The sequence below is a fragment of the Harmonia axyridis genome, chromosome 2, assembly GCF_914767665.1.
Source record: "Harmonia axyridis chromosome 2, icHarAxyr1.1, whole genome shotgun sequence".
In the NCBI taxonomy this organism is placed as follows: domain Eukaryota; kingdom Metazoa; phylum Arthropoda; class Insecta; order Coleoptera; family Coccinellidae; genus Harmonia; species Harmonia axyridis.
The window spans coordinates 18312577-18325153 of NC_059502.1; the positions used below are offsets into that span (position 1 = coordinate 18312577).

Sequence of the window (12577 nt, forward strand, 5' to 3'; positions counted from 1 at the left end):
ATTAAAAAACTCAAAACTTTAGATGAAATAATCTTCCTTCTTTTTTTCAATATCCTATTTCATTTGACAATGACATTGAAAAGTTCCTGACCAAAAGAGAAAGTTCAATAACCCAACTGAAAGTAAGTTGAGGATTCACCACCATTATCCTGACAAGAAAGGACATCCGATATCGCCAGCCAGATGGAGCTTCGGCAGTATCCTTCAAATATCCGTTTCTGCGGAGTTTCGAAAAAAGTTTCCTTCTGGTACGAACTTTCGTTTTCGCAGTCCGACGTGAAGCACACCCAGACCCGAACTTCTCGAGTCTGCAAACTACAATTTATCAATCCAAATCTCCGTATAAATAACCAACGCGAAACGGCAATAAATCATCACTCGATACAAACCACCTCAAAGTAAGCCAATCAATACAATACCTCTCCAACTGAAATTAGGCAGATTTAGGTCTAGTTTCAAACCTCCCTACCCTATAATAGTTCGAATTGTGATGTCACAAGGTGAATAATTACTGGTTCCAGGAACCGTGGATGATTTAAAGACTTTGATAAGATCTGAATTGACTCGAACGTTTCTTGGGCAATTGGAAAACGTAAAAATACAACTGCTTCTATAAAGGGATAGTTCGTGATTTTGTGGTGGAGATATTTCTCTCGAAACACGCATTCTATTCTACTCCAGCAAAGGGAGGACGATGATGAAAAGTCACGTATTTTATGATAGTCTTCGCTTTTTTTTATAGAGCAGTAGATTCTCACTTGTGGTGAGGAGTTTCAGCAGGATATACGAGGTGTTGGTCAACTTATACGAAATATTTTGAAAGATGAATTTCCAACAAAATTTCGTTTCCCCCAAGTTTCAGTCATATAATGATAAGTAGGAGAAATGAAAAATCATTGCTTGAAACAATTGAAGACAATCAGAATGGAACAAAATTATTATTCACTTTATCCAATAGAAACCTATTGATCGTTCTCAAAGGATTCCTTTTCTTCCTTCATTAGACCTTGCCTTGTCGAACAATTTTCTTTTGTATATTCATGAATAAAAATGGGTCTGAAAATAATTTCTTCAGAACATTGTGATATTATGGGAAGCCACCAGGAAATAAGGAAGATTCCAGATCATCAGAGGATTCTAAGCACTCGTCATTAATGCGCCTATTGTACCCTTGTAGACACAGTACTGTTGATATATAGGTAAAGGGTGTTTTTTTTAGAGCTATAGAACTTTAAATTGCAATGAAACAACGATGGATTTTCGATTGACATGAATTTTATTTATCCGCAAGATAATCTTGTGGCATTACATTTTAAATATAATTTCTGGCATATGACAGCCACGGCTGGCTCGGATGTAGTCCAATCTGGACGTACATTTTGCGATGACTTTTTCCAACATTTGTGACCGTACATCCGCAATAACACGGCGAATGTTGTCTTCCAAATGGTCAAGGGTTTGCCAATTCACAGGTCCAAAACGTGAAATTGGGCGGTCACTAAAAGTGTCTTTCAATAAATCGATTGTGGCACGAGCTGTGTGAAATGTTGCGCCGTCTTGTTGAAACCACAGCTCCTGGACATCATGGTTGTTCAATTCAGGAATGAAAAAGTTAGTAATCATGGCTCTATACCGATCACCATTGACTGTAACGTTCTGGCCATCATCGTTTTTGAAGAAGTACGGACCAATGATTCCACCAGCCCATAAAGCGCACCAAACAGTCAGTTTTTCTAGATGTAACGGTGTTTCGACATACACTAGAGGATTAGCTTCACTCCAAATGCGGCAGTTTTGTTTGTTGATGTAGCCATTCAACCAGAAGTGCGCTTCATCGCTAAACAAAATAAAATGGACGTAGTGCGCGATACGTATTCCGCAGAGAACCATTATTTTCGAAATAAAATTGCACTATTTGCAAGCGTTGTTTAGGCGTGAGTCTATTCACTATGAATTGCCAAACCAAACTGAGAATAAATCACTTGACAGCTGTTAAATCGGTCGCCATCTTGAACAGTAATGCCAACTTAAAGTTATATACCCCGAAAAAAAACACGCTTTATATGTATCACTCTTGAAGGTGACTGTTGAGGAATACACTCGAATTTTCAAGAAAATATGTATTTTTCCTTGTTAGGCTCTTATTGAGTGGAATAATTTATCGAACTACAATACAATTACATCTGTTATTGCCCCCTTAGATAGACCACAGATTTTAAATATCCCTTCATTTAATCCCATCCCAAAAGAGATCCTTTTGTGACCCGCGCTCCTACAAAGCCCGAAAGCCGCCAAAAAAAAAAAACAAACATTCGCGCCATATATTTCCGAATCTATCCCAAGGAACATGAAACATGTTCGCTGTTTGTTAACCAAATTATTTAGCCGTAAATCTGCGACCATGTACATGTGCCTCGCCGTTGTCCCAGAGCGGTTTACCCCCTCGTGTGACACGCACACCGTGTATACACCACCCCGCCCGCTCGCTTGAAACAGAGCCGAAAATATTCAATAGGTGCCTCTAATCCTACTCACTTAGGAGACCCTCACGTGATCCTCCGTCGGAGCAGCCAGGCACGAAACCTGAATTTTACATTTATTCCTCTTCCGTGGATTGTGTTTCAATGTCGGAAATTCTGGAAAAGGTATCGGGAAGAATGAGGCTGTCACGGGAACGAGACGAGACGTGTTGCCCTCTCTCTTCTACGCGATCATTTTATCTCGTTCTGCTCTGCTGGATTTTTTATGATATGAGGAAATGTGGACGATCTACAAAACTATTAGTGACGTCGTAAAAGCGGAACGTGATGGACGAATGTATTTATAGCTGTTTGGGATGTTCACGACTATTATGCCGCTGTCGTTATGGCAATTAAAAACCATTGTTTTGGGTACAGAAAGGAAGCCGTTAATTTCGGGAACATTATGCCCCATTTACCCGTTAGTTAACTATACTGTACAGGATGGGCAAGATGTTTTAGCACTACAACTAGCTATAGCTAGACATTCATTTAGTCTTTGATAAATTGTTGATAAATAGAGATGAGATCGCTCAAATTTATAGCGCAGTTCAAGATTTTGCCACAAAAAAAATGAAAAACAGGTTAAAGTGACTCAATCAAAAAAATACAGATATTGTGGCAAAATGATAGAGCGATCGGTTCAGAAAACAAGCGTTCGAAAAAGGAATAACTTAAATTCCATTTCAGATGTATGAAAACAATGATTTGTTAAACAAATTCAAAAAGTGAATGGAGTCCTAATACGGTTTTGAAGTGATTAACGGTTTCGAAAACTTCATTCACCACAGAAATAATTTGATTCCAATAACAATCTCTTTTCCCCGAAAAGATCGACTAATAAATTTCCTGCACCACTACACCGCCCTCCAAATAAAAATAAAAGTCACTTCATGTGACTGTTGAGAACTCGAACACAAACAGAATAAATCAACACCATTTCATGAACCCAAAATGCACTCGAAGGCGTTGATATAGCCCAGTTGGCGTGTTGCCATCCTGTATCGCGGTGGCTGTGGTATTCAGATCATGCACCCCTTTATTGGATTTGAAAATTTGGCTACTTATTTAGAGTTTTAGTTCCGCGATGCGGCGAGATGTGATCTCCCTCGAAAATATTCTGTATTATGGTCTCTCCGCCCTTCTCCAACTTAGTTAGCCATAGCGGGAGGGACGGGCGACAAGAAGGGGGTCTCAACCCCTCGCATTGAGTAGCATAATAAGACTCACGCTGATGCCGCTCCGTACTAATTAAGAATAATCTGCATCCCACCTGTAATGAATTTTTTGCGAGTCTCAAATGAAATGAGATATTCCTTGTAACTAGCGGGTTTATCGAATGATGAAAATTTAATTAATCTAATCAGATTTCGGTCGTCTTCTTTCCTGTTCTCATCAATCTGAATATTATCTTGGTCGGAGATACGAAAATTCAATTTGTGAGATGCTGGTAATTGGGCAAGAAAGCACATTAAACGGATAACGTTAAGAATTTTGCGGTTAAATTACTTTGAAATATGTTAAACTCACCATATACCAAATAATCTTTCATCTTTCTGTTTATTTGTTCAATTTTTCGTTTTCGGAATTGCTCGAATAATCAAAGTAAAAAATTTGTAAATTCGAGTAAAAGAAACCTGGCTTCTGTGAACATTTTATTCTCAATGATTTCGAAAATATAATAATTACCATACTCCACAAGATATTTAAAATGGAGAGTATTTCATGAAAAATTATCGTAAGTTTGAATATTGTCCTTATCTTCGTAAATTAGATTATAATGAATTGAGGATTTTCAAATAGAAATGATTCAACGCTGTGTATTACTTTTGACATTTACTATATGTCAATTGCATTCAGTAGGTTATGCCTAAGATGCTTTATGCATCCTACTTAAAACCTTACCTGAATTCTACTAGGCCATGATAGAAAATCCGGGAATTTTTCAACAATCCGACCGTGAAATTCATCAGCCTGAAATTCAGAGTTATAAACATAGATAGAAGGAGCATACGCAATTTTTACATGTCCCCAACATGGTTAGATTACGTTGTCGGATTGTGATATATTTTCGAATCCACAATTTACTATATCGTTATATTTATAACGATATAGTAAATTGTAATATACATTTGTATATTATATTGAATTAAATATATTTATTTGAGTGCTTCCCGATTGAATATGAAAATTTGAATATTTGGAATCCGATATTTCTCCTAATTGTCGAATTCATAATGAGCAGAATATTTATTATTTTCTTTATCAACCTGCTGAAATCCAAGGTATGGCAACTTTTGCTCTCCTAGTGTCATCGGTTGTTTCACGTCGTTTGACGCGCTTGAAGTTTGTTTTCTGAATTTCTGATATATTTAGGTAATTATTTAAATATATTTTGAGTCACTATGAAACGTTGATTCACTATGGTACATAAGAAGTGCGTTCTTTGTGGAGAAACTCGCGAATTGAGTGAAATATCGTATCACTGATATATTTTCATTTCCGCGCGCTTCATGTCAAATTTGATAGTTCATGTTGGGACAAAATTTGATTACTGAAAATGACATATCCACTCTCTGTCTATGTTTATTACTCTGAGAAAAAATTCATCATTTTCAATGATAAACCATGTACGAAAATAAACCATAGACATCGCCACGTCCGATCTGGAATTATTGCGTATTCGTTGTTCGGTGTATAACGTTTATCGGAATCCAAAATGACCCGATATTTCATGGACTTTTAGTTGGCATATACATATCAATCGTTTTAGTGCCCATAAAACGCAGATCGTAATAACCAGATTTCCCTTGTTGGCTACACGAGGACGACCCTCGTTTAGCGACAGTTGATCGGGAAATTCAATTATGTTACTGTTGCTAATAATTAGAGTAGGTAAACCGTGATAATGAGATGCGTATTCCTGGAAATGAAGTTATTTATAAATGCTATTTGACAGATCATAGACGGACTGGATGTGGTTCTCGGTGTGGGTTTATACGGACCAAAATAACAAATAGCAAATAACAAATAGTAAATAACAATTAGTGAATAACACATACGAAGTAGGAGTTGAATGTCGTATTTATCGATAACAATGTTTATCTTGTTAAATGACAATTATTGATGAGTAGAATAAATATTATTCGGTAGCAAATGCAATGAAATGAAATCCATTCAATTTTCCAAAATGGTGTAGTTTTGGTTGGATAACAATTTTATCCTTCGCGAAAAACTTGAAACTGATGACATCAAAACAAAAGCAAATTCAAGAATATTTCCTCAACAACATAAAATCCGATGGGATTGAGATTTTGCCAATATATGTATAAGTAATAATAATAATAATAATAATATATATTATTCCACATGGCTGGCTGAAGAAAATTTTGGAGATATACAAGATCGATCCAATTATAACCAATTTTCTAAAGCTTGCAATGGACAATTGGAAAACGAACATCGAGCTTTCCACGGCAAACATAAAAACCAAACTGATTCCAATTAAGAGGGGAATTTTCCAAGGTGACTCCATGAGCCCTTTATGGTTCTGCTTGGCGCTGAACCCACTCTCTAAACAGCTAAACGCTACTGAAAAGGGTTTCAACATTAAAGGAAATAATAATACTACCACCCTCAATCATTTGCTGTACATGGATGATTTGAAACTGATAACAGGCAATAAGAACCACCTAGAAATTATGGTCAAACTAGTGGAACATTTTTCGAAAGATGTAGGTATGGAATTCGGTTTGGACAAATGTCGTACTCTCAGCGTAGTGAGAGGAAGAATACAAGATGAACCGATCACTCTCGCAAATGGACAGCAAATAGAAGCAATGAAGTTGGATGATCTTTATAAATATCTTGGAATGAAACAGAATCGACGAATCAACCACCAAAGAATGAAGCAAGACTTAACGACTGAGTTCATTAGGAGAACCAAAAAAATCTTAAAAACAAACCTCAACAGCAGGAACATGACGAGAGCCATCAACACATATGCATGTTCAATTCTAACATACTCATTCGGTATAGTTCCATGGAGCAAAACAGACATCGAAAACTTGCAACGTAAAATGAGAACGTTGATGACAAAAGCAAACAAGCACCATCCGAAAAGCAGCATTGAGAGGACTACACTGCCGAGAAATAAAGGAGGCAGGGGTCTTACGGACATCATGGAACTTGCTAGTGGGCAGATAGAAAGCCTACGGGAATACTTCAGAGATCAAGCAAATACATCAGAGTTCTACAAAATACTGTGTGAAGCAGACGAATCAACACCTTTACAACTTCACAAGGAGCAATTTTCATACAACCACCAGACAAACCAAGAAAAATTGGATAGATGGAGAGAGAAGCCCCTGCATGGAAGACATTTCAACGAGGTGAACCAGGATCATGTCGACATTGAAGCGTCGAACTATTGGCTCACATCAGGTGCAATGTACCCAGAAACAGAGGGTTTTCTTTTAGCCATCCAAGATCAAGTGATCTCAACTAGAAATTACTGCAGGCATATCATAAAGGATCGAACTATTACCGACGATCGATGCCGATATGGGTGTCCAACAAATGAGACAATACAACATATCACGGGTGGATGTCAGATGTTTGCAGGAAATGAATATAAAGAGAGACACGATGCAGTAGGAAAGATATTACACCAAGAAATGGCAACTAAATTAACACTAATTCAATCTGAAAAAGTACCATACTACAAGTACCGACCGGAGACCATCCTGGAAAACGAACGCTATAAACTGTACTGGGATCGTACAGTTTTGACTGATAAAACAGTCCCTCACAACAGGCCAGATATATTGCTAGTTGATAAACATCAAAAGGCAGCTATACTCATCGACGTAGCAATACCTAATAACAACAACTTGCGTCAAAAAGAGGTCGAAAAAATTTCAAAATATAGGGACCTCGAATTTCAGATAAAGCGCCAGTGGGGAATGATATCAACGAGAACTATTCCAATTATCATCTCAACAACAGGAATAGTACCCAAAAATCTCAAGAGAAATATCAAGCAACTAGGGCTTAGTGAGTATATATGTAATGTAATGCAAAAAGCTGTTCTTTTAGGTACTGCAAGGACGGTGAGAAAATTCCTAGGAAGCGAAGGACAGGTCCAAGGATCGCGTGTAAGAGGACCAGAAGTTCGACGACAACCAGGGGGAGCACAAGGACCGGACACGACCGAGCTCTACCCTTCTGATATATTAAATATCTGGGATTGAGTGAATGTTCCTCTTAGCGAGGAGTGAGAAGCCGACGGCGAGGAGAAATCCTACGCGTATAGGCAAAAGTCGGATAATATATATTATAATATAATAGAGCACAACCACAATTAGCGTATGAATGAAGAGGCTTGAAAGTGTTATGCTATATACTTATACATCCCTCATATAACTCATATAAATCGATAGTTTAATTTGAGGGAGTACTTTTTGTTTAATTCATGTATATGTAAACTTGATGATGAATATATATATTTTTTTTTTTTTTTTTTTTTTAAATATATATTCATCATCAAGTTTACATATACATGAATTAAACAAAAAGTACTCCCTCAAATTAAACTATCGATTTATATGAGGGATGTATAAGTATATAGCATAACACTTTCAAGCCTCTTCATTCATACGCTAATTGTGGTTGTGCTACCTTCGTATATGTATCTTTGTTATTAAGCGATATACAAGCTGATTCACCACGATGGCCTGCTAGACGTTTATAGAAAACTAATTATAATTTTGTGCTGAAAATTTGGATATTGGGGTTTGAGGCAATGATCTCTCTCCCTAAAATATTTTTAGACCTCTACAACTTTCTGTTATACCGGAAAGATATACTATACTACTTTCTTATTTTAAATGGCACACCCAGTATATTTTTGCATCATGAGATAGCTTATTTTATAACAATTCGACAATATGCCATAACTAGGGTAAACACTCAACGGTTCATGAGTTACTGGGATTCTAATGAAAAAAAAGAGGCCACCAGGATTCACATTTTTTTGAATATTTCTGAAGAAGAAGTTTTCTTGTTTTTAATTTTTGATTAGTCCAATAACCTTTGAGGTTTAGATCAAAAATGTACAAGGTGTTTATGACGAGATTATGAACTTGAACAACTCAAATTCATCAGAACTCAAGATTTTCAAATTACAACCTATATTTTTCATTATTTCAGTCAATTCTACGTATAAAAGGGGGAGTTTCTTAGGTAAAACGTATACCTAAGATGAAAACATTAAGATTTATAGAGGAAGAACCTGAAATGATAAAAAATCGCAATTTCAAATTGAGTGGAAGAAGTCTGTAATTTCCGGAAAACCCAGATAGAAACAAAAATTCAGTGTTTCGATAACTGAATTTGTCATTTCATTGATTTTAACTAATTTTTCGGCGAGATTATTGGGAATTTATAGACTAATGAAAAGTTTCAAATTGATATGGATGAAAACATATTCATGATATGTCAAATTCAGTTGTCGAAACACCGAATTTCAGTTTCTTTTTGTGGTTTCCGAAATTCACAGAAAACTTTCACTCAGAAATTATGATTTTTCCTTTCTTAGTTCTTGTTTTTCCTCGATAACTATTGATGTTTTTGTTTTATAATTTGTTTAAGTAACTCCCCTCTTTTTATACATAAAATTGACTGAAAGGATGAAAAATATCGGTTGTAATTTGAAAATCTAGAGTTTTGATGAATTTGAGCTGTCCAAGTTCATGATCGACTAATAAAACCCTACACATTTTTGAAATTGCAAACATTCTCATAAAAATAAGTATTGGCATAATCAAAAATTGTTGAGTTTTCACCCTAGTTATGACATATTGCTGAACTTGTCTTCAAAAAAGCTATCTAACGATGCAATAATACACCGGGTATTTTATTTGAAATGAGGAAAATGTAGTCTGTTTCTGGTATAGCAGGATATAGTAGATATCTGATAACATTTTCAAAAGAAAGATCATTGTCTCAAACCCCAACCTACAAATTTTTAGCACAAAATCATTAGCCAATTTCCCATAACATCTAATTGGCCATCGCGTTGAATCAGCCTGTATAACAAAATTTGAAAAATTCTGTTATTCGAATGTTGTCTTTAAAAATCGAGTTCTTCCAGAAAAATATCGAGAATCTTAATATTTAATCGTTTGTGTCGTTATGTTTAATATTTTATACCTCATTGGTCTTGGTGGGTCCACATTCCATGTTAAAAAAGTAGATACTTATGTTTAATTCATTATCAGTATATATTTGACAGTTTTTTTGAGAACTTAATCGCCACCTTTCACTTCGTTTTTCAGGAAACTAATATTTTTTGCAAGCACTCCATCTAGACGGGCTTTGAAGAGGCCAGTGATTGAACCGATGAATTACCAAAAGATAATCTTCGCTAGAATTTCACACTCTGTCAGCTCGGTAAATGACCAACCTATTAATCATTCCTCCCTTTGGCTCCACCAGACTTTTGCGGGAATAATGGATGAACTCATGAGCATGTTCTACCTAATCAATAATTTGCGAATGGTCCAATTAGTAAATAAGCAATAGAATTCTCTGGTCTCTGGCTTCGTGGTAATCAGAAATTGTTAAATAATATGTAGGTGCATATAACGGTGCAGTATTATCATATACAAAGTAAAATCAATTGGAAATACTTATTATTGGGAACGTTCATGGTATTCTCGAATTTCAATTATTCGTGAAATTTACTGGAACTTGAACGGAGTTAATGAACAGATTGAATTGTTAAATATTAATTTTGGTTTGTGCATCATAAGCGAGGATTATTAATATGTACACTGAAGAGTTCATTTGATTAATAGATGAGAAGGCAATTTTATGAATTTTAGATCTTGTATTTTGTATCGATTAGATATAATGCAAACAGAGTTGAGATTTTGGGTGTTCATAACAAAGTATCTGATTAAATCATCACAACCATTAAAAAAAGACCATACAACATTCAAGAAGAATGTTGTAAAAGAAACACTCAATGTGTGTTTAACGTCTGTGAATTAATTACAAGATCACATCGTGGTGAAATTATCCAGTGGCGTAGATGATCCTTTTCCTAGTGAAAATCTACACCACTGTCTTTATTTCGAGAAAATTACTTCATTTCTGAAATCAACAGAGCTTCACTAAAAAAGTCTCTTGAATTTTTCCATAGAAATTACCATTTTCGAAATAATCGAGTTAATGAAATAAATGAAAAATGAACTGTTATTATTATTATAATAACTTTTTCAAGCGTTTTGAAAATTTCGTATGGATAGCATAACCATAAACATAGGAAATTGAAGAATTATTTCGAAAAACAAAAACCTTATATTTCAGTTACAACATATTCGACTCACATAATACCTCGCATAATACTCCCATACTAAAACTATTATTTGAATAAAGAATTAATTGAATTATAGTAAGAGATATGATTTTTTCTGCTATATCCGCTGATTATCTCACAGAAAAGGAGAGATAATAGTAGTTTCATAATCTTTTTCGTGCCTTAACAATTTTTTTCAAGAATTTAATCCATAAATTAGTAACTCTATCAATCTTGGGAACCGCAGAACTGTATATAAGTCTATACACTGTGTCCGTAAAGTATGGAACAAATTCATTTTTAGCTGAACAGACCATTTTAAGAAATAATCCTGAATCACGTCATTTTTGATTTTAATTTACCGTATTCCAAAATAATAATCCAATATACAGGTTGAATAACTTTCGAGTAATGACGTCACCGTTATTTTTTTTTTAATGGAACACCCCCATTTTGTCTCAATTTTCCGATTACTCTAGCTGAGCTGATTCCAAAAATGTATCACATGTTGATTCCAATTGGTATACAGAGTGGACAAAAATACAATAGTTTTGTGTGTGCTCATAAAGTAACGCGTAACATTCTTCATTAGTTAAATTAGCAATATTAGCAAAAATACTTATTGTCTAGCGGCAATTGGTTTGAATGTAACACCCTGTAGTTTGTTATAATTTTAGATTAATAAAAATGAGCTGTTTCCAAACATGTTTGGTGCTTGCCGTCTAGCAGACAGAATATGAAGGAAATTATTTCTTATTTTTATTCATTTTTATTGATCCAAAAATCGAACAAACTAGAGGGTGTTACATTCAAACCAATTGCCGCTAGACAATAAGTATTTTTGATAATATTGTTAATTTAACTAATAAAGAATGTTACGCGTTAGGTACTTTATGAGCACAAACAAAACTATTGTATTTTGTCCATTTTCATAATCAGCTCAGCTAGATTAATCGGAAAATTGAGATAAAATAGGGGTGTTTCATTTACAAAAAAATGACGGTGACGTCATTACTCGAAAGTAATTCCCTTGTATATTAGATTATTATTTTAAAATACGGTAAATTAAAAAAAAAAATCGACGTATTTCAGGATTATTTCTTAAAATGGTCTGTTAAGCTAAATATAAATTTGTTACATACTTCACAGACACAGTGTATGGTCTTCAATTCTACAATTGGTACATGAATAAACGAACCCTCAGAAGCTTCCAACTTCATGTCAGTACTTTCTTGATTTTTGTTTTTAGATTCAACTGTTAATACACTTATTTATTGCTGAATCAATAATCATTGACCCCAAGTTCGAAATTTTTTTCAGCAGATATTGTATACAAGGAAATATTGGAATAGCTCCTTTAATTCTAATTATAGTGGCTTTTGATTTATGTGAAGCCATATCAATTGAATGGAAATGGTCTGTCAAATTATACTCATTTAAATAATCATTGACCTCGAGTCAATTCTTCGTTCAAAACTATTTTCAGCAGATTTTGTATACGAGGAAATATTGGAAGTGTACAATGGCTTTTGATTTATGTGAATCCATATCAATTGAATGAAAATGGTTTATCAATTAATACTCATTCCTCACAATAATTCCATATAATTGAAGAATTTCCCTAGTTTTCGAACTATTCAAACATGGGCATCAATCTCAGAGAACTGTTTATCTTCCAAAATTATTCGAAGTTAAA

At 34.8% G+C, this 12577-nt stretch overlaps 1 protein-coding gene across 4 annotated transcripts in view; it reads right to left on the minus strand.

Annotated features, from left to right (window-relative positions):
* LOC123672184 (discoidin domain-containing receptor 2-like) overlaps nucleotides 1-12577 on the minus strand; it is a 354429-nt gene that overhangs the window by 162585 nt on the left and 179267 nt on the right. The window lies entirely within an intron of this gene.